Genomic DNA, 12986 nt, shown 5'->3' on the forward strand with positions numbered 1-12986 from the left:
TATGGCTCCCAGTTTGCAGTCATCGGCAAACTTAATTAGCCATAGTCCTCCTGTGTTTGCCTGTACTTCTGAGAAGTATATGCTGAACAGAAGGGGTCCCAGGACCGACCTTGTGGGACACCACTTGTGACTGGTTTAGAGTCGGACCTGGAGCCCGCTATTCTTACTGTGTGTTTTGTCTGTAAGCCAGCTGGCAACCCATCTCATGACGTAGGGGTTTATGTTCAGGCTGGTGAGTTTTTCTATAATTCCCGAGTGGGGAATGGTGTCAAAAGCCTTGGCGAGGTCAAGGTAGGCTGTGTCAACTACCTTCCCCTCATCTATGGCCTTGGTGACTGTCTTGAAGAAGTCAACCAGGTTTAGTAGGCATGATCTGCCCTTACCAAAGCCGAACTGGGTCGGGTCAAGTGTTTGGAGGCTACCAATGTATTTGTTAATGAGTTCTATGATGATGCGCTACATAGTCTTGCAGACCAGGCTAGTCAGGCTTATGGGGCGATAGTTCCCAGTGTCAGTTGTAGCCCCTCCTTTGTGGAGCGGAATAACCATTGCTGTGTGCCATTCTATGGGCATGTAGCCTGTGGAGAGGCTGAGGTTGAACAGTGTGTTTAGGTGGGGGGTTAGTTCGTTCTGTAGTTCATGCAAGATGCAGCCTGGGACACCATCTGGCCCCATTGATGCTGTGCTTTTGGCTTTTGAAAGGGCTGTTTTTACCTGTACATCTGTGATTTCTGGGACACTACACCTTTCCGGTATTGTTGTGGGCCCTTTTGGGGGTGAGGGGGGGGGAGTTTGCACTGAATCTATCTGCCAGGATGTTGGCAATATCAGTGGGTAAAGTATATTTTGTGCTATTTTGCACTAGCTCAGAGCATATCGGTGATTTGCCACTTAGATTCTTTACATAGCTAAAGAAGGCTTTGTGATTATCTTTCAAATCCTTGGCTATTTTTCTTTCAAAGTTAGCTTTGGAGGATTTTATGAGGGACCTTAGTTTCTTACTGATACTGATTAAGGATGTCTTTCCTTCTTGGGATTTGCTTTTTTTCTGAACTACTTTCCTCCTTCTATTGTATAGCTTGTTTATGGCAGGGGTCCACCAGACTGGTTTCCTTCTCTTAGGGGAGTGAGTCTTGGTTTTGCTAGGGATGGCATGATCCATGCAACCTTGTAGGTGCTCATAGAGTGCATTTGTAAAGGTTCCTGCATCTTGGACACTGTTATCCTTTAGCGTGGGGGCTGTGAAACTTACCACCTCTGTCTTAAGTAAGGTGAAGTTTGCTACAGAAATGTTTTTCACTGTGGTTTCCTTGGTTGGAGGTGGTGGTGGGGTATGGGCATCCAGAGTGATTAGTTTATGGTCTGATCTAACCAGTGACGGTTTGACCTCCGGTGTGGAACACCTGTCGCCCATGTTGGTGATGACCAGGTCCAATATGTTTTCACCTCTGGTAGGGAGAGTACCAGCTGATCCACGGCATTTGAGTTGATAAATTCCAGGAAGCGCTGGACCTGGGAGTTTGTACTTGAGTAGTTTTCCCTGTTAACGGTAGGGTAATTGAAATCGCCCAATATCAGGGCGTTCGGTAGGACCTTCATGTTTTCCAGTGTCTCCAGAAAGGCGGAGTGGTGGTCCTGGGTCATGGGGTGTGATCAGTTGCAGGCCACAATTTGCATTGTAGATTTGCCTAATGGTAGTTGCACATGGATGATCTCGGAGGTATCATGCTATGCCACTAACCTGGAGGTATAGGTATCCTTGATGAATATGGATACACCCCCTCCTTTTCTGTTTCGGTCCATGTCCTGTGGCCAAAATGTGTGATATGAGTTGTAGCCCAGTAGTGCTGGGGTGCTCTGTGGAGCCTTAAACCAGGTTTCAGTTACTGCACAGATTTCAACGTTCTCCATACTTAGGAGTGCTTTGAGCGTGTGCATTTTGAGATTTAAACTCCTGACGTTGAGTAGCATAACCCTCATTTTTTTATTTGTGCTGTTTACGGAGGTGAGTTTGACTTTTGAGCCTTGCCTAAAAAAGGCACTATGGGGGCAGCAAGAGCCTTGGCCAGTATTCAAAAGCCTAGGGGTGACAGGTGCAAGCCGTCTCTTGCAAAGCAACAAGGCTTGTCGAGCATGTCATCCCAGGCTGACAGACACTGGATCCCCTTTGAATGACACCAGAAGCTTAGCCAATTGTTGAAATTGATATTTTTTTCTTTATACTGCGTTATCATTCTTGGTGAGGGCAGGATGCTACTCAGTGACAGGGTCATACCCCCCTGATCAGAGAGCTCTTCCATGTTTCTTTTCATGTAGTCCAGGGCGGTACGTCTTAGGTCATTCACACCAACATGAACAATGACAGAGTCATATTTGTACTTGTTCTAGAGTGACCTGAGTGCTTGTGTTATGTGGCGGACTCTGGCTCCTGACAGGCAGCTAATAGTAACCTTCTCCTTGTCCAGCCTAGTGAGTGGGATGTCAGTGTGCCTGACTATAGAGTCACCTATTGCTAGTGTGTTAGGTATGTTATTTCACCTTAAGGGCTGTGATTGTGTGGCACACTGATTTTGTGTTTTATGTGCTGTCTGGTTTGTGATGGGAGGTGCAGGTTTTTTGGGTGTCTGCTTTGGAGGTCTCTGATGCTTTGGCAGGTTTTCATTTAGAGCCTCTGAGTATGATTTTGTGTATTTATGTGTATTTTTTGCCATTGTTGGTTTAGTATGTCTATGTGAGGCTGGAGGTGTGGTGCAAGTGTTAACCTTCTCCTCATGACTGCCTGTTCCAGTCTTGGGTGAAGAGAGCTTAGCCTGCAATTTAGCTATATAATTGCATCTCTCGCATATGTTAATGTTTTGTGGTAGGAGGAGAGGGTTGTCTGTGTAGATGAGGTAGTTGTAACATTGCCTCAGGATACCCAGGTTCACCAGCTGAACTGGAGAGTATACTTGAAATTGCCATGTGGTCATGCCTGAATAGTAGGGTGAGCTGCTTAGTCACTTGGTTGGTGAGGGGTGAATAATGAGCCTTGCCCTGCTGGGCAATCAAGTGTCGGGGTATATTAGTGCTATTAGGTCTGAGCAAGTGCTGAACTGTAGGATGCTTTTTAAGTGCTTAGGTTGAGAGTCAGACTAATTTCAAGGGAAAAACTGAAGAGGAGACTTGGTGAAGCCGAGATAAATTTAACCCTAGCTAACCGGCGCTGCCCAGATGTGCAAAACCGTGTAAACACGGCTTTTACAGCAGGGAAATGAAAGAGATAGAAATTAGCCCAAAATGGCCTATAAACTACTAACTTCTGGGCTGGAACCACTCCTCCACAGACAGATGGCTGCTCAAAGCCCCCTCTCTCACAGCTGAACAGAGAGAGAAACCTCCTTCTATCCAAGTAAGGTATGGGCAACTCAGAAAAACTGTAACACAGCCCTGAATTCAGCACTAGCCTGAAAACTGGACTATACTAGCTTGGAAAGGTGGGAAACAAGGAAAACTTTTTGTTGAAAAGATAAGGCAAAAACAGTAAAATATACACTTAAAACAGCTTTAAACAACTACAAACAGTAAAAAATACACTTAAAACAGCTTTAGATGGCTACAAGAAATCAGAAAAGGCTTTTAAACAAATTACCCAATTAACCAGTAAAAAAATCTCAAAACTGAGCCCTGTTCCTGTAGTCTTCAATCAGACAAGTTCTAACTGCACATTCCTGCCATTGGGGTGCAGGGGAACCTTCTCCAAAAAAGAAGGTCTGGATTAGTGCTCAAGTTATACAAACAAAGCTATATTCAGCAGGCCTGGATCTAGTCTATGCTACAGCAAACAAGGCACACCAATTTCAGTAAGAAACAGTTCAAATATGCAGGCACTATAAGCCTTTAACCCAAAATTCCCAGCTCAGAAGGGCAGAGTCCAGCCTCTCCTCCCACAAGAGTGCAGACCATGAACCTTCTTAATGTAAAATAACTGACCTGAAGCCCAAGTGCTTAAACCAGAACTAATACACTTTTAGAATAACAGATACTGAGCCTTCAATCAGCAGTTCCAAACTTAGAAGGATGTAAGCTACCTGTCCTGCCACAACAGTGCAGACCACAAACCTTCTTAATGTAAAACAACTGGTCTGAAACCCAAGTGCTTAAACCAAAAGGCTTAGAATGATAGCTACACTTTAATCAAGTTACTACCAAGCAGTAATAAATACAATTGAATACTTTTAAGAAGGCCTGGATTAGTGCTCAAGTTATACAAACAAAGCTAGATTCAGCAGGCCTGGATCTAGTCTATGCTACAACAAACAAGGTGCACCAATTTCAGTAAGAAACAGTTCAAGTATGCAGGCACTATAAGCCTTTAACCAGAAATTCCCATCTCAGAAGGGCAAAGTCCAGCCTCTCCTCCCACAAGAGTGCAGACCACGAACCTTCTTAATGTAAAATATGGTACGCATATTCTTCACTATACATGCCACAAGAACCTTCCATAGACAAACTGGGGACAACTTATTTCTCAGGCTTCTGCCTCAAAGATACATGCAGTTCACTGACATACACATACTGTTGGCACTTGTAGATCAGTATATTTATATGCTTGTGTGACCTCAGGACACAGCCCAAACCATACATGTCATCTACAAGGTGTCATGTTTTCCGGAAGTACTTGGTGCAATAGATTGCTCCCATCTTACCATTAAGACTACATCTGGACCACAGAAGAACATGAATGGCTATAATTACATCAACTATCAGGTAGTGTATGATACATGGAGGTCCATGATTAAGGTTAGAGGTGAAGAAGATCCCAGTACAAGAAGTCAAACAGAATAACAACAAAGAAAGTGTTGGCCACAAACATAAAAGTCAAACAGCAGTTGGGAGGAGTCAAGTGAAACAAAACCATTTTTTATTATTTTACATGGTCCTGTAACCAGATTTGTTCATTGGCAATGCAGATTATTACTTATTTCATGGAAGATGTAGCAGGTATATGTGGAGAACTGGTGTGAGTGGGGTAGGACATTTTGCTCTTCAATTGAACAGCTTGGTACTGGCACAGAGAGCTTGTTGATTCAGCTTCTGCTACCAAAAGAGCACTTTCCCATTTTAGGATCATAGGCTAATAGGAAGTCACTAGGCTATTGGCCCTGAGGCCATAGCAAGCCTAGCCAAGAATTTAGCCCATGTTCTGACAAGTCAGCACCCAATGCCCCTGTCCAGTATGGACACAGGTGAAATCCAGGGGTGCATTTTCTGTTCCCCATCCAGTTATCCAGGTTGCGCTTAAAAAGGGTTAATGAGGTACTCTGCTTGATGTGGAGTGGGAGTCTATTCCACAGAAGGGGGAGTCTCTGGGACTCAAATCTGTCCTGCCAACAAGTTCTATTGATGTCACAGACCAGACTGAGGTTGTGAGTGTGAGTTATTCAAGTGGAGCTTGACTTGCGGATATGGAGCAGTCCCATCAAGTTGGGGTCTGAGATTGCTTTGTATGCCTCTGAGGAGTCTGTATGAAACTTAGTAGAGGGCAAGGCCTTTAGCCTATCTGTGTAGTGTAGATGTTGGAGGGCACAGATTCTCCTGGTGAGGACCTTCTGTGGTCTCTCCAGCTGCTGCATGTGCTTTTCAAGGTACATGCCAAAAGGGACATTGTACTCAATAATGGATCTTATAAGGGAAGAATACAGGGATGTTATGAACTTCTTGTCCCTGGATGAGATACCCTTACTAATGAGGTGGGCCATGCAGAAAGCTTTCCATACAACAGAAACAATATGGTGGTCAAAAGTCAGTTTGCATTCAATCTGGGTGCCCAAGTCCCTCACGACTGACTGCATGCTTAGGACCTTGTTATTAATGTGATAATTTATGGGGATGTCACTATCCCCAAAGGGGATGATGATGCATTTTTGGCATTCAGTTTGAGGCCATGTTTCTGGCACCAGTCATTTGTTTGGGTGAGGCCCTCTTGGAGGATGTCCACATCACTAGAGGAATTGATGACAGCACCCACCTTGCAGTCATCTGCAAACTTGGTCATCCACAGCCCACTGGTTTTGGCCTGCACCTCAGAAAAGTATATCCCAAACAACAGAGGCCCCAAGACTGATCCCTGGGATACACCGCTCTTGAGGTGGCTTCCCCTATTTTGACTAGGTGGATTCTATCAGTGAGCCAGTTTGTTACCCATCTGGTAACATATGGATTGATGCCTAGTTGAGAGAGTTTATCAATTATACCCAGCTGGGGAATAGTATCGAAAGCTTTGGCCAGGTCAAGGTAGATGCTATGCACCGTCTTCCCCTCATCCACGGCTTTGATGACTGTCTCAAAGAAGTCAACCAAATTTAACAGGCATGACCTCCCCTTGGTGAAACCAAACTGTGTGGGATCAAGTGTTTGGAGGTTGCCAATGTCCTTGTTAATGAGGTCCATGATAATCCACTCCATGGCCTTGCAGATCAGGCTAGTTAGGCTGATGGGTCTATAATTTCCTGAATTGATTTCTGCTCCACCTTTGTGCAAAGGGATGACAGTGGCTGTCCTCCACTTGACTGGGATGAAGCCAGTACTCAAGGCTTTGGTTGAATAGGGTGTCTAATGGTGCTGCAAGTTCCTGCCTGAGTTCATGTAGGATGCAGCCTAGGATGTTATTGGGTCCCATGGAGGCTTTACTTTTTGCCTTTGAGAGGGCAGTGATGACTTGCTCGCTAGAGATAACTGGAGGGGGCAGGTGCTGATGGTGTCCTGATTTACTGATGGGGGGGACAGAGGGGTGAAGTTTTTACTGAACCTGTCTGCCAGCAGGTTGGCTATATCTACAGAGATTGTGTATGTCGTGTCCTTGATCACCAGTTCTGAGCAGATCTGACTGTTTCCTTTGAGACTGCGGACATATGTGAAGAAGGCCTTATGATTGTCTTTAATAGATGTGGCCAGTTTGGACTTGCTTTGGAGGATTTCACTAGTGCTCTTATTTGCTTGTTCAGCTAAGGAAAGATTGCTTCCAATTAGGCAACTGCTCCTTCCTGGTCCTGGACAGCATTTTTTTTCCTTTTATTATAGTTTATTTATTGCAGATGTCCACCAGACAGGTTTGCTCTTCCTTGAGGAGGAGGATTTTGTCCTGTCGAGTATTCCTGATTCCATGCAGCTATATGAATGCTCATATAGTACTTTGGTGTAAGTTTGGACATATGTGCCTGTTCCTATGGAGAGGGAGGGGGCTGTGAAGCTGTTTATACCTTCCCTCAGGAGGCTGTACTCAGCTTTGGAGAAGTTGTTTTGCTTGACTCCAACTGGGGGGGTCGGGGGAAATGGTGACTTCGAAAGTGACCACTTTGTGGTTGGATCTTACCAGGGAGGATGACACTGTAAGTATGCTTCAATGGTTACTCATGCTGGCTAATACCAAGTCCAAGATATTTTCACCTCTTGTGGGGGTGTCGACCAGCTGGTCCTAGGCTTTTGCACTGATGAAATCAAGGAATCTCTGTACATTTTTGTTTTGGCATGTGTAGTTCTTCTATTCTATGGTTGGATAGTTAAAAGCCGTCCAGGATCAGGGTAAAAGGCTGAATTTTGATAGATTCAAAGAGGTCCAGATAAGTGGAGTGGGTACCTCAAGTCAAAGTTGGGGGCTTTTAGCTAGCTATGATTTGAATAGGGGTCTTGTCAATGGTTAACTGCATCTGGAGTGTCTCCTGTGCGTCATACTGTTTGACCAGCCTAGAGGTGTGCATGTATTTTATATATATCGAAACTCCACCTTCTTTTTCTTTTTCTTTGCTGCCTATGGTTAGGGGTCTGAATGTATGATTGGATGAGTAACCTGGTATGGCTGGGGTGCTCTGCGCAGCCTTGAACCAGGTTTCTGTAACTGCACAAATGCCTGCAACTTCCAGGGTTAAGAATGCTTGCCATGAGTGCAGTTTTATGTTTAGACTCCTAGCTTTTAGCAGCATGACCTTTAATTTGCATTTTGATGAAATTTTCATGTTGGTAGTTTTGACCTCATGGTATTGCCTAAAAATGCACTATGGGGGAGGCCATATCCTTTGCCAGAAGCCTGAAGCCCAAGGAGACTGAGGCAGGCTGTCTCTGGCAAAGCATCTTGGTTTGTCAATCATGTCTTTCCAGGCTGTCAGGCACTGGATCCCCTTGGAATGACACCAGTTGAAATTAATCTAACATTCTTTGGTACACGTTTTGTCTGCAAGCAATAAGGATATAGTAATTAACTATAATAAATATTCAATACGGAGATAATTGTTAAATAACCATAGTAAATATTCTGTAAGGAGATGTAGGTTAAATAAACATAATAAATATTCATTAAGGAGCTGAATGTTAATTAACCATAATAAGTATTCAATAAGGAGATATATGTTAATTAACCACAATGAATATTCAAGAAGCTTTAGCTATGCCTCATCAATTACAGATGCATGTCACAGCAATTAGCAATTACTCTGAGTATTTTTCTTGGACTATGCTTGCAAACGGTCTGCTTTCATCAGTATAGTAACGTAGTGAACAAACTTAATAAACAAACTAACTAAATAAAGTGTTAGCCTATGAAACTACAGTGACCAAAGTGTATAACAAAAATTGTCACAGCTTATATCTGAGAATAGGATGCCAACCACTGAGTAAAATACAATACAGAATTAATCACACCTCTCATCTTAAAACTTCTAAAAACTCAAGCTCCTAGAAGCACATTAAGCTCTTTTTATATTATATTGTTACTATTATAATTATTATTATTATTATTAGTAGTAGTAGTAGTATCTGAACACTATATTATACAGCTGAATAAAGAAATGGAAGGGCAAAAGATGTCTGAATAAATAAGAATAGGAGGAAGAGCAAGAAAGACGGTAAAGAAAGCGAAGATGTTGAGTGAATATTTCACCTCGAGTTTATTTATTTGAATTTGTTAATGTGACTAAAGCAAAAAAAGATCAATTTCATTCTCAGTCCAGAGCTTTCATGAATGAAAAAACAGGTAAAGTGACCAAAACAGAGATAAAGGAGACAGAAAGGAAACTGGATGCCCTAAGCAAAACTTAGGCAAAGTGACCAATAGCCTGATATCCAGGGTGATCAAGTAAATGTTCTGGAACATCCCTTGACTGAGATCTGTAACAGATCCCTTACTAGTGCAGAAGTGCCAGAGGCAAGAGTAGGACTCATATAAGGAAAGAGAGGCCAGGATATATAATACAGTGAACGATAGATGTTTTAGCATAACAGTAGATGCAGGGAATGTCATGTAGTGAATTGTGACATAATGGTTGGTTGTTTTCTTGGAGGAAAGCAAGCTCCTTAAAAAGCCTATATGGGTTGTCAGTAGTAGTTTTTAATCACAAATTATCCGATTTTTATGACTGGATTACAGAAGAAAATTGATAGGAATCACCATTAGAAATTGCATACAGGGTCTTCATCATGGTTATGCACACAGTTCAACAGAGGTGTTTGCTAGAAACAGTGATAGTTTGGGATAAGAGTGAGACAGAAGAACTGAACTGTGGCATTGTTGTGGACTAGGGGACAGGGGTCCATTATGAAGCTGACTAATGTAGTATAGCCAGGGTTTGTCTCAAGTCCAGTTTTCTTCAGGATGTTCATTTGGGATATGTCAGAGAGAATACAAAATGGGAAAACATCTTAGCTATTGACACAAAGACTAAACAGCAGAGGATCAAGTGAAAAGCCTAATACTGGACTCCAAAGGCTGAGAAGGCTAAGTGAATAAAAAGGTGGCAGCCAATTCACTGTAGACAAATGTAAAGTACTGGACCTGGGCCACAACAGCACTGATGTGAGGTATCCATGGGAGAGTAGAACTGATAATGGCACAGCCAGATATTGATCTTGGAATATTGATCATAATAGGAATGGAGCACATGAACAAAGTAATAGAGCAACATCAGCAATAAACAGAATATGGTGCTCATTCAAATAGAGGTTTGTATTCCCTCTATAAAAAAGATGGAAGACAAGGGTTATAGTGCACAGATCTACTCCAAGGTCCACTAATAAACTATCTTTAACAGAAAAATTAAAAATCCGATGACAACCAGAAGTATGTTCTCTGAAGTCATCCTACTGGTGGTTAACAGATTCAAGTACAAAAAAGGCACATTAATATGAATCACTAAACAACTCACTGATTAGAACTTGGCCAGACCAGCATGCCGAAAATGTGCACAGTTGCCTTGGCTAGAGGGCTACACCACTCACACTATACAATAGGCTTCATGCTGAAAATCTCACCAAGTATAGTATTTTGGCCTACCTCACAGCAATGATTTCCCCATTCTCTCTGGGTTTCCATGACTTCCAGTGCTCACTTCACACAGTAACTGGATAAACTGTTTTACACACACACACACACACACACACACACACACACACACACACACACACACACACACACACACACACACACACACTAATTTCCAGGGAATGTTAGTAATATTTTCCAATATTTCAGCCTTCTGGTCTGGTTCAAGCTAATAAGCTTCTTCGACAGCACATTACCTGGCTGTGGACCTCCCAGTTACTGTTCTACTCTTATTAGTAACCCTAGTAATTACAAACACAAATGGTAATGTATATCAGAACATTCTGTCCAGTTAGAGGTGGATACCAGTAACTTGTCACCATTTAGCAATCAATGCCTTCTTATCAATGAATAAATAAGTAAACAGGTAAGTAGATACAAACTATTTAAAAGTGATTAAATACAAATTTTCCTTTAGAAAAAAGTGTGTTAATCTGAAAATTAACAGCTAAGTATACAGAAAAATATGAAGCTGCACAGGGAAAGTGAAATTAATCCTTTTGAGCAAATAGTTTACAAGAGAGAAAATGTCTACAGCTAGACTTTTTTTCTTGTTTGTCTTGACAAAAAGCATTTATGAGTCCTATGATACAGTAACTGCATTTCTGTAATACACAGCTGGAAGCAAAGTATAAAACTACTCATACATCACAAACTAAAGGGTAATATGTCTTCTGCTTTGTGTTTATCAGCTATTTTGTTAATACATTTTCTTACAAACCAGGGATGCAATTAAACAGTGCTTCAATTTTACAAGCCAAAGAGTTTGTTTACCTGTTTTTGGTTAGATATCTTCTTAAATAATCCTCTAACATACTTTTACAGCTTTAGTGTCCTAGTCTTGGTAACCACATGACAAAACAGTAGTAATTTATTGGTTCATATGTCTGCCATGCACATCCATCCTATGAATAATTGCTGCATTTCCCATAAGAAAGCAGCTACAAACTTAATTTACAACTTTAGATGCTTCTTTATGCATACTATAGAAAACGTCACAGGTTTATACCATCTTTTCTTTCCACTGGAAAACAAACACTGCATAGAAAAAGATCATCTTGCATACTTTCTTGCTGCTGAAAAGCATGCATATTGCAAATGAAATATCTTTTAGTTTACTTGTTGCAGGTTCTACAAGACTTAAATGTAGCTTACACATCTGTTCTGACTCAGAAAACAGTGCTGTATTTATTCCTCAAACACCTGTTACTCATAGAGGTAATAGCCCATTTTTATTAAATAATCTATCCTTCAAACTATGAAGACCCTGTAAACTGTGGAAACTGAACAAAAGTGCCCTGCTGCAGAAAATGATCTACCAGACAAAACAAGAAGCTAGCAAAATAGCTTGCTTTTGAAACCTCCTGAAAGCATATCTTGCAAGAAAAAATATGTGCATTTATTATGAGAACCAGGTTATTACATCTGGGTAATTAAAATCATACTATACTCAGCAATATGCAACCATAATAATATACAGCTATACTTATACAACCATTGTAAATATTCAAATAAATAGTGTTAGCATCCTTTTATATTATGCTGTAATTGTGTAAATAACATTTATGCTGTAATTGTGTAAATAACATTTATGTAAATGTACAGTTATAGTAGTTAGTGGACTGTATTAATCGCTAGTATCCTTCTACAAAATGCAGTGATTTGTGTGAATAAAATGTACAGTATAACATGACCTGAAATTAAATGTTGGTTTACAAAGGAACTTCCAATTTAGGCTGTCTATAAGTTTTGTTTTGAAAAGTTGTTACTGCTTCCAGGCCCAGTTTGGGGCTGAAAACAGTCTTAGGGCCAGTTGACTTACACAGTTAACGTTAAATAAATAAATAAAAAACAAACATAAAACTAATAAATAAACTAACTAACTAAATAAATAAATAAATGTTGGAATAGCTGAGAGCCATCTGACATTATGATATCAAACATTCTGCGTTAAATGTGTTATGGAGGTTAATCACATAGTATTAGGTTTTAAATACTTTATTTTATTTATGACATTTCTTCACCAGGAAAGTCCACTGGGCTGAACAGAGCTTAACATAAAATGAGTGACTGAAAATAAATTAGTAATGTTGTTAACTATTACTTCAGGAAAAACATTTTATTGTACTTTAAAATTTAAAACATATAAGTACTATTGTCTCAGTACAGAAATAAGCAGAAATGTGTGGTTGCAGTATGTAGTCAGTGTGTCAGCTCTCAATGTTTTATTTGCTTTCTTTTATTGTTTATTTTATAGCTGCTAAGTGGTTACCATAATATTTGCTCTCCTTGAAAGTATAGAGAAAAATGTAATTGTGGAATAAAAGTTATGTTTTAATATGAGATTGAATGTGTAGTGAGGTGAAGTGACTTTCTGTAGTCTTTGACTATGGGTTCTGAGAAGAAGAACTTAAGGACTTTTAGTCCATATTCAAGAATAGCCAGCCTAATGCAATCAGCATCATATAAAAGTGAAACAAAGGGCATATTCAGCACAGTAAACTCCATCATACTGCTCTGCAAAGCTGATTGGACACTATGATCTTCATAGTGTCACAAAGAGGATTTGTTTCCTTGCACTAGTGTGACACCAAGTGTTTACAGATGCAGCACTGAATACAAAGATTCTAAAACGCAC

At 40.9% G+C, this 12986-nt stretch overlaps 1 protein-coding gene across 3 annotated transcripts in view; it reads right to left on the bottom strand.

The window, feature by feature from the left end:
* LOC122816354 (Grid2 interacting protein) overlaps positions 1–12986 on the bottom strand; it is a 1236636-nt gene that overhangs the window by 204454 nt on the left and 1019196 nt on the right. The gene's annotated exons all lie outside the window — the stretch shown is intronic.

Source organism: Protopterus annectens, chromosome 12.part0 (genome assembly GCF_019279795.1).
Source record: "Protopterus annectens isolate FY-2018-M chromosome 12.part0, PAN1.0, whole genome shotgun sequence".
NCBI lineage: Eukaryota > Metazoa > Chordata > Ceratodontiformes > Protopteridae > Protopterus > Protopterus annectens.